At 44.5% G+C, this 10,181-nt stretch overlaps 1 protein-coding gene across 1 annotated transcript in view; it reads left to right on the top strand.

Moving 5' to 3' along the window:
- Window positions 1-239: 239 nt before the first annotated feature.
- cga (glycoprotein hormones, alpha polypeptide) overlaps window positions 240-10,181 on the top strand; it is a 54,947-nt gene continuing 45,005 nt past the window's right edge. The window contains exon 1 of the mRNA XM_068045787.1: window positions 240-289. The gene's annotated coding sequence lies outside the window, so the exon portion shown is untranslated. The remainder of the gene's footprint in view (window positions 290-10,181) is intronic.

Below are 10,181 nucleotides of genomic sequence, written 5' to 3'. Positions count from 1 at the left end.
TTTAGGATATAGCTTAAGTGGCACAGTGGCGCAGTGGTTAGTACCGCAGCCTCACAGCTCCAGCAACCCGGGTTCATTGCAGCAGCTTTTTCGGGAACAGAGAGTGCGAGCGAGTGAGCAGCTGGGAAGGTCAGCTTAAAGTAAACTTAATTTCTTTTTGTTTTCGGCGGAGACCGGGGGCTGCTGGGTAAGTGAAACCCTATATATTTGGGCCGTTTAAAATAACTTGCCTGTCATTGCAGCAGCTTTTTCGGGAGCAGAGAGTACGAGCGAGTGAGCAGCAGGGAAGGTCAGTTTAAAGTAAACTTAATTTCTTTTTGTTTTCGGCGGAGACCAGGGGGCTGCTGGGTAAGTAAAACCCTATATATTTGGGCCGTTTAAAATAACTTGCCTTTCATTGCAGCAGCTTTTTCGGGAGCAGAGAGTGCGAGCGAGTGAGCAGCTGGGAAGGTCAGTTTAAAGTAAACTTAATTACTTTTTGTTTTCCGCGGAGACCAGGGGTCTGCTGGGTAAGTAAAACCCTATATATTTGGGCCGTTTCTGAACCCGAGACACTACACCTGCAGTGTCTCCCACCCGCCCTCCTCCTCTAACCAAATAAAAAGGACTCGGTGGTGTGTAGATAAGGTAAGGTTTCTTCTATTTCTCTTTTTTTATCGTGTGATTGGTTAAAAACTTTTCGTTCCTTTTTCATTTAACTAAGTTTAAGCTTAAGATTTAAAATGGCAGGAGATCTCAGACCCGTGACATGCTCCTCTTGCTCAATGTGGGAGCTCAAGGACATGGCTGATGTCCCTGACTCCTTCACGTGCAGGAAGTGTGTCCAGCTGCAGCTCTTGTTAGACCGCATGACGCTTCTGGAGCTGCGGATGGACTCACTTTGGAGCATCCGCGATGCTGAGGAGGTAGTGGATAGCACGTTTAGCGAATTGGTCACACCGCAGATTAGGATTGTTGAGGGAGAAAGGGAATGGGTGACCAAAAGGCAGAGAAAGAGCAGGAAGGCAGCGCAGGTGTCCCCTGCGGTCATCTCCCTCCACAACAGGTATACCGTTTTGGATACTGTTGAGGGAGATGGCTCACCAGGGGAAGGCAGCAGCAGCCAGGTTCATGGCACTGTGGCTGGCTCTGCTGTTCAGAAGGGCGGGAAAAAGAGTGGAAGGGCTATAGTCATAGGGGATTCTATTGTAAGGGGAGTAGATAGGCGGTTCTGTGGTCGGAAACGAGACTCCCGAATGGTATGTTGCCTCCCAGGTGCACGGGTCAGGGATGTCTCAGATCGGCTGCAGAACATTCTGAAGGGGGAGGGTGAACAGCCAGTTGTCATTGTGCACATAGGCACCAATGATATAGGTAAAAAACGGGATGAGGTCCTACAAGCAGAATTTAGGGAGTTAGGAGCCAAGTTAAAAAGTAGGACCTCAGAGGTAGTAATCTCAGGATTGCTACCAGTGCCACGTGATAGTCAGAGTAGAAATGAAAGAATAGTCAGGAGGAATGCGTGGCTTGAGAGATGGTGCAGGAGGGAGGGGTTCAGATTTTTGGGACATTGGGACCGGTTCTGGGGGAGGTGGGACTATTACAAATTGGACGGTCTACACCTGGGCCGGACTGGAACCAATGTCCTTGGGGGTGCTTTTGCTAACGCTGTTGGGGAGGGTTTAAACTAATGTGGCAGGGGGATGGGAACCAAATGAGGTCAGTGGAGAGTAATGAGGTAGTAACTAAAGCCTGTAAGGAATTAGATAATGAAGTCAGCGTGACTAAGGGAAAGAATAGGCAGGGAGCAGATGATGAAAGCAAAGGGACTGGTGGTCTGAGGTGTATTTGTTTTAATGCAAGAAGTGTAGTAGGTAAGGCAGATGAACTTAGGGCTTGGATTAGTACCTGGGAGTATGATGTTATTGCTATTACTGAGACTTGGTTGAGGGAAGGGCATGATTGGCAACTAAATATCCCAGGATACCGATGCTTCAGGCGGGATAGAGAGGGAGGTAAAAGGGGTGGAGGAGTTGCATTACTGATCAAAGAGGATATCACAGCTGTGCTGAAGGAAGGCACTATGGAGGACTCGAGCTGTGAGGCAATCTGGGCAGAACTCAGAAATAGGAAGGGTGCGGTAACAATGTTGGGGCTGTACTACAGGCCTCCCAACAGTGAGCGTGAGATAGAGGTACAAATATGTAAACAGATTATGGAAAGATGTCGGAGCAGCAGGGTGGTGGTGATAAGAGATTTTAATTTTCCCAACATTGACTGGGATTCACTTAGTGTTAGAGGTCCAGATGGAGCAGAATTTGTAAGGAGCATCCAGGAGGGTTTTCTCGAGCAGTATGTAAATAGTTCTACTCGGGAAGGGGCCATACTGGACCTGGTGTTGGGGAATGAGCTGGGCCAGGTGGTTGACGTTTCAGTAGGGGACTACTTTGGGAATAGTGATCACAATTCCGTAAGTTTTAGAATACTCATGGACAAAGACAAGAGTGGTCCTAAAGGAAGAGTGCTAAATTGGGGGAAGGCCAACTATACCAAAATTCGGCAGGAGCTGGGGAATGTAGATTGGGAGCAGCTGTTTGAAGGTAAATCCACTTTTGATATGTGGGAGGCTTTTAAAGAGAGGTTGATTAGCGTGCAGGAGAGACATGTTCCTGTGAAAATGAGGGGTAGAAATGGCAAGATTAGGGAACCAAGGATGACAGGTGAAATTGTGAGACTAGCTAAGAGGAAAAAGGAAGCATACATAAGGTCTAGGCGGCTGAAGAAAGACGAAGCTTTGAAAGAATATCGGGATTGTAGGCGCAATCTGAAACTATGAATTAAGAGGGCTAAAAGGGGTCATGAAATATCTTTAGCAAACAGGGTTAAGGAAAATCCCAAAGCCTTTTATTCATATATAAGGAGCAAGAGCGTAACTGGAGAAAGGATTGGCCCACTCAAGGACAAAGGAGGAAAGTTATGCGTGGAGTCAGAGAAAATGGGTGAGATTCTAAACGAGTACTTTGCATCGGTATTCACCGAGGAGAGGGACATGATGGATGTTGAGGTTAGGGACAGATGTTTGATTACTCTCGGTCAAGTCGGAATAAGGAGGGAGGAGGTGTTGGGTATTCTAAAAGGCATTAAGGTGGACAAGTCCCCAGGTCCGGATGGGATCTATCCCAGGTTACTGTGGGAAGCGAGAGAGGAAATAGCTGGGGCCTTAACAGATATCTTTGCAACATCCTTAAACACGGGTGAGGTCCCGGAGGACTGGAGAATTGCTAATGTTGTCCCCTTGTTTAAGAAGGGTAGCAGGGATAATCCAGGTAATTATAGACCGGTGAGCCTGACGTCAGTGGTCGGGAAGCTGCTGGAGAAGATACTGAGGGATAGGATCTATTCCCGTTTGGAAGAAAATGGGCTTATCAGTGATAGGCAACATGGTTTTGTGCAGGGAAGGTCATGTCTTACCAACTTAATAGAATTCTTTGAGGAAGTGACAAAGTTGATTGATGAGGGAAGGGGTGTAGATGTCGTATACATGGACTTCAGTAAGGCGTTTGATAAGGTTCCCCATGGTAGGCTGATGGAGAAAGTGAAGGCGCATGGGGTCCAAGGTGTACTAGCTAGATGGATAAAGAACTGGCTGGGCAACAGAAGACAGAGAGTAGCAGTGGAAGGGAGTTTCTCAAAATGGAGACGTGTGACCAGTGGTGTTCCACAGGGATCCGTGCTGGGACCACTGTTGTTTGTGATATACATAAATGACTTGGAGGAAAGTATAGGTGGTCTGATTAGCAAGTTTGCAGACGACACTAAGATTGGTGGAGTCGCAGATAGTGAAGGGGGCTGTCAAAGAATACAGCAGAATATAGATAGACTGGAGAGTTGGGCAGAGAAATGGCAGATGGAGTTCAATCAGGGCAAATGCGAGGTGATGCATTTTGGAAGATCCAATTCAAGAGTGAACTATACAGTAAATGGAAAAGTCCTGGGGAAAATTGATGTACAGAGAGATTTGGGTGTTCAGGTCCATTGTTCCCTGAAGGTGGCAACGCAGGTCAATAGAGTGGTCAGGAAGACATACGGCATGCTTTCCTTCATCGGATGGGGTATTGAGTACAAGAGTTGGCAGGTCATGTTACAGTTGTATAGGACTTTGGTTCGGCCACATTTGGAATACTGCGTGCAGTTCTGGTCGCCACATTACCAAAAGGATGTGGATGCTTTGGAGAGGGTGCAGAGGAGGTTCACCAGGATGTTGCCTGGTATGGAGGGCGCTGGCTATGAAGATAGGTTGAGTAGATTAGGATTATTTTCATTAGAAAGACGGAGGTTGAGGGGGGACCTGATTGAGGTGTACAAAATCATGAGAGGTATAGACGGTGGATAGCAAGAAGCTTTTTCCCAGAGTGGGGGATTCAATTACAAGGGGACACGAGTTCAAAGTGAAAGGGGAAAAGTTTAGGGGGGATATGCGTGGAAAGTTCTTTACGCAGAGGGTGGTGGGTGCCTGGAACGCATTGCCAGTGGAGGTGGTAGACGCGGGCACGATAGCGTCTTTTAAGATGTATCTAGACAGATACATGAATGCGCCGGAAGTAAAGAGATACAGACCCTTAGAAAATAGGCTACAGGTTTAGATAGATCGGCATAGGCTTGGAGGGCCGAAGGGCCTGTTCCTGTGCTGTAATTGTCTTTGTTCTTTGTTCAATTCTGGGTACTGCCTTTATGGAGTTTGCAAGTTCTCCCCGTGTCTGCGTGGGTTTCCTCCGGGTGCTCCGGTTTCCTCCCACATGCCAAAGACTTGCAGGTTGATAGGTAAATTGGCCATTTAGAAATTGCCCCTAGTTTAGGTAGGTGGTAGGGAAATATAGGGACAGGTGGGGATGTGGGAGGAATATGGAATTCGTGTAGGATTAGTATAAATGGGTGGTTGATGGTCAGCACAGACTTCGTGGCCCGAAGGGCCTGTTTCAGTGCTGTATCTCTAAACTAAACAAAACTAGAGTGCTATTTGCTTTTGGACATACAGTAAGCTTTAGGATATGGAGTAAGCTTACAGTGCATTGTCCTTAAGTATAATGCTGCATCTGTTGGAGCTCAATACTTCAGCATATTGCTGAAGGTTATGGAGCATAGTGCTTTAGGATATTGCGTAAGCTTACATTGCATAGTCCTTCAGTATAATGGTGCATCAGATAGAGCACAATACTTCAGCATATTGCTGAAGGTTATGGAGCATAGTGCTTTAGGATATAGCGTAAGCTTACATTGCATAGTCCTTCAGTATAATGCTGCAGCTGCTAGAGCACAATGCTTCATCATTCAGCTGAAGTTTATAGAGCACAGTGGTTTAGGATATAGGGCCAGCGTAGCCCTTATGCCCAATCGCCCAAAAATTCAAACTCAATCAAATGCACTGAAAATCTCTCAAAATTGCCCAAAAATCAAACACGCTGAAAATCTCACAAAATCGCCGAGAAACCGAAATTTTTTCAAACTCCCTCAATCTCGCCCGAAAACTCAAACTCAATCAAACTCTCTCCAACTCGCCCGAAAACTCAAACTCATTCAAACTTACTGAAAATCTCTCAACTTGCCGAAAAACTCAAACTCAATCAAACTCACTCAAAATCTCTCAAACTCGCCCAAAAACTCAAACTCAATCAAACTCTCAAACTCACCAAAAAATTCAAACTCAGTCAAACTCACTGACAATCTCTCAAAATCGCCCAAAAACTCAAACTCAAGCTTACTGTGCACAGTCGTTCACTGTAATGGTGCAGCTGATAGAGCACAATGCTTCAGCATATTGCTGAAGCTAACAGAGCATCGTGATTTAGGATATAGCTTAAGCTTACAGTGCATTGTCCTTCAGTAAAATGCTACAGTTGATGGGACACAATCCTTCAGCATATTGCTGAAGCTTGTAGTGCTATTTGCTTTTGGACATACAGTAAGCTTACAGTGTATACTGCTTTCGGATTTGGAGTAAGCTTACAGTGCATCGTCCTTCAGTACAATGCTGCATATGTTAGAGCTCAATACTTCAGCATATTGCTGAAGGTTATGGAGCATAGTGCTTTAGGATATACAGTTTGCTTACAATGCATAGTCCTTCGGTATAATGGTGCATCATGTAGAGCACAATACTTCAGCATATTGCTGAAGGTTATGGAGCATAGTGCTTTAGGATATAACGTAAGCTTACATTGCATAGTCCTTCAGTATAATGCTGCAGCTGATAGAGCACAATGCTTCATCATATAGCTGAAGTTTAAAGAGCACAGTGGTTTAGGATATAGGGTCAGCATAGTCCTTATGCCCAATCGCCCAAAAATTCAACCTCAGTCAAACTCACTGAAAATCTCTCAACATCGCCGAAAAACTCAAACTCACTCAAAATATCTCAAGCTCGCCGAAAAACTCAAACTCATTCAAACTCTCTCAAACTCGCCCGAAAACTCAAACTCAATCAAACTCTTTCGAACTCGCCCGAAATGTCAAACTCAGTCATACTCACTCTAAACCTCTCAACTCGCCGAAAAACTCAAACTCATTCAAACTCTCTCAAAATTGCCTGACAACGCAAACACAATCAAACTCTCTCAAACGCGACCGAACACTCAAACTCATTCAAACTTTCTCAAACCCGCCCAAAAACTCAAACTGCATCAAACTCACAGAAAATCTCTCAACATCGCCGAAAAACTCAAACTCATTCAAACACTCTTAAAATCGCCCGAAAACTCAAACTCACTGAAAATCTCTCAAAATCGCCCAAATACTCAGGTGGGGATATGGCAGGAATATGGAATTAGTGTAGTTTACTTTAGTTTTAGAGATACAGCACTGAAACAGGTCCATCGGCCCACCGAATCTGTGCCGACCATCAACCACCCATCTATACTAATCCTACATTCCTACCACATCCCTACCTGTCCCTATATTTACCTACCACCTACCTATACTCGGGGCAATTGCTGAATGGCCAATTTACCTATCTTTGGCATGTGGGAGGAAACCGGAGCACCCGGAGGAAACCCACGCAGACACAGGGAGAACTTGCAAACTCCACACAGGCAGTACCCAGAATTGAACCCGGGTCGCTGGAGCTGTGAGGCTGCTGTATTTATACTGCCGCCCAGTATAAATGGGTGGTTGTTGGTCGGCACAGACTTGGTGGGCCGAAGGGCCTGTTTCAGTGCTGTATCTCTAAACTAAACTAAATTAAAATTGCCCAAAAACTCAAACTCATTCAAACTCTCTCAAAATCGCCCGAAAACTCAAACTCACTGAAAATCTCCCAAACTCGCCGAAAAACTCACTCATTCAAACTCTCTCAAACCCGCCCGAAAACTCAAACCGAATCAAACTCACTTAAAATCTCTCAAAATCGCCCGAAAACTCAAACTCACTGAACCTCTCTCAAAATCGCCCAAAACTCAAACTCATTCAAACTCTCTCAAAATCGCCCAAAATTTCAAAGTCATTCAAACTCACTCAAAATTGCCCAAAAACTCAAACTCAGTCACACTCACTGAAAATCTCTCAAAATCGCCCAAAAACTCAAACTCAATCAAACTCACTGAAAATCTCTCAAAATCGCCCAAAACTCAAACTCACGGAAAATCTCTCAAAATCCCCCAAAAACTCAAAATCACTGAAAATCTCTCAAAATCACCCAAAATTTCAAAGTCATTCAAACTCTCTCAAAATCGCCCAAAAACTCAAACTCAATCAAACTCACTGAACCTCTCTCAAAATCGCCCAAAAATCAAACTCACTGAAAATCACTCAAAATCCACCAAATACTCAGGTGGGGATGTGGCAGGAATATGGAATTAGTGTAGAACAAAGAACAAAGATAATTACAGCACAGTAACAGGCCCTTCGGCCCTCCAAGCCTGCGCCGATCCAGATCCTCTCTCTAAACATGTCGCCTATTTTCTAAGGTTCTGTATCTCTTTTCTTCCTGCCCATTCATGTATCTGTCTAGATACATCTTAAAAGACTCCATCGTGCCCGCATCTACCACCTCCGCTGGCAATGCGTTCCAGGTGCCCACCACCCTCTGCGTAAAGAACTTTCCACGCATATCCCCCCTAAACATTTCCCCTTTCACTTTGAACTCGTGTCCTCTAGTAATTGAAACCCCCACTCTGGGAAAAAGCCTCTTGCTATCCACCCTGTCTATACCTCTCATGATTTTGTACACCTCAATCAGGTCCCCCATCAACCTCCGTCTTTCTAATGAAAATAATCCTAATCTACTCAACCTCTCTTCATAGCTAGCGCCCTCCATACCAGGCAACATCCTGGTGAACCTCCTCTGCACCCTCTCCAAAGCATCCACATCCTTTTGATAATGTGGCGACCAGAACTGTACGCAGTATTCCAAATGTGGCCGAACCAAAGTCCTATACAACTGTAACATGACCTGCCAACTCTTGTACTCAATGCCCCGTCCGATGAAGGAAAGCATGCCGTATGCCTTCTTGACCACTCTATTGACCTGCGTTGCCACCTTCAGGGAACAGTGGACCTGAACACCCAAATCTCTCTGGACATCAATTTTCCCCAGGACTTTTCCATTTACTGTATAGTTCACTCTTGAATTGGATCTTCCAAAATGCATCACCTCGCATTTGCCCTGATTGAACTCCATCTGCCATTTCTCTGCCCAACTCTCCAATCTATCTATTTTCTGCTGTATTCTCTGACAGTCCCCTTCACTATCTGCTACTCCACCAATCTTAGTGTCGTCTGCAAACTTGCTAATCAGTCCACCTATACTTTCCTCCAAATCATTAATGTATATCACAAACAACAGTGGTCCCAGCACGGATCCCCAAAATCCACCAAATACTCAGGTGGGGGATGTGGCAGGAATATGGAATTAGTGTAGGATTAGTATAAATGGGTGGTCGATGGTCGGCACAGACTCAGTGGGCCGCAGGGCCTGTTTCAGTGCTGTATCTCTAAACTAAACTAAACTAAAATCGCCCAAAAACTCAAACTCATTCAAACTCTCTCAAAATCGCCCAAAAGGTCCAGCTCAATCAAACTCAATGAAAATCTCTCAAAATCCACCAAAATACTCAACCTCATTCAAACTCTCTCAATATCGTCCAAACTTCCTGCAAAAAAATCAAACTCACTGAAAATCTCTCAAAATTGCCCCAAAACGCAGTCATTCACACTCTGTCAAGACCGCCCAAAAACTCAATCTCATTCAAACTCTCTCAAACTCGGCCAAAATCGCACAAAAACCCAAACTCACTGAAATTCTTTCAAAATCGCCCGAAAATTCAAACTCATTCAAACACTCTCAAAATCGCCCAAGAAGTCAAACTCAATCAAACTCACTGAACCTCTCTTAAAATCGCCCAAAAATCAAACTCACTGAAAATCTCTCAAAATCGCCCAAAAACTCACTCATTCAAACTCTCTCAAAATCGCCCAAAATCTCAGAGTCATTCAAAATCACTCAAAATCGCCCAAAAACTCAAACTCACTGAAAATCTCTCAAAATCGCCCAAAATCTCAAAGTCATTCAAACTCTCTCAAAATCGCCCAAAAACTCAAACTGAATCAAACTCACTGAACCTCTCTCAAAATCGCCCAAAAATCAAACTCACTGAAAATCTCTCAAAATCCACCAAATACTCAGGTGGGGGATGTGGCAGGAATATGGAATTAGTGTAGGATTAGTATAAATGGGTGGTTGATGGTCGGCACAGACTCGGTGGGCTGAAGGGCCTGTTTCAGTGCTGTATCTCTCAAAAAAACTAAACTAAAATCGCCCAAAAACTCAAACTCATTCAAACACTCTCAAAATCGCCCAAAAGGTCCAGCTCAATCAAACTCAATGAAAATCTCTCAAAATCCACCAAAATACTCAACCTCATTCAAACTCTCTCAATATCGTCCAAAATTCCCGCAAAAAATCAAACTCACTGAAAATCTCTCAAAATTGCCCCAAAACGCAAAGTCATTAAACTCTCTCAAAATCGCCCAAATCTCAAACTCACGGAAAATCTCTCAAAAATGCCCAAAAACTCAAACTCATTCAAACTCTCTCAAAATCGCCCAAAAACTCAAACTCATTCAGAAGGATGTGGAAGCTTTGGAAAGGGTGCAGAGGAGATTTACTAGGATGTTGCCTGGTATGGAAGGAAGGTCTTACGAGGAAAGGC

The sequence above is a fragment of the Heterodontus francisci genome, chromosome 13, assembly GCF_036365525.1.
Source record: "Heterodontus francisci isolate sHetFra1 chromosome 13, sHetFra1.hap1, whole genome shotgun sequence".
Lineage (NCBI taxonomy): Eukaryota > Metazoa > Chordata > Chondrichthyes > Heterodontiformes > Heterodontidae > Heterodontus > Heterodontus francisci.
The sequence above is the reverse complement of the archived record's forward strand: the minus strand, read 5'-3'. Positions and strand labels throughout refer to the sequence as shown.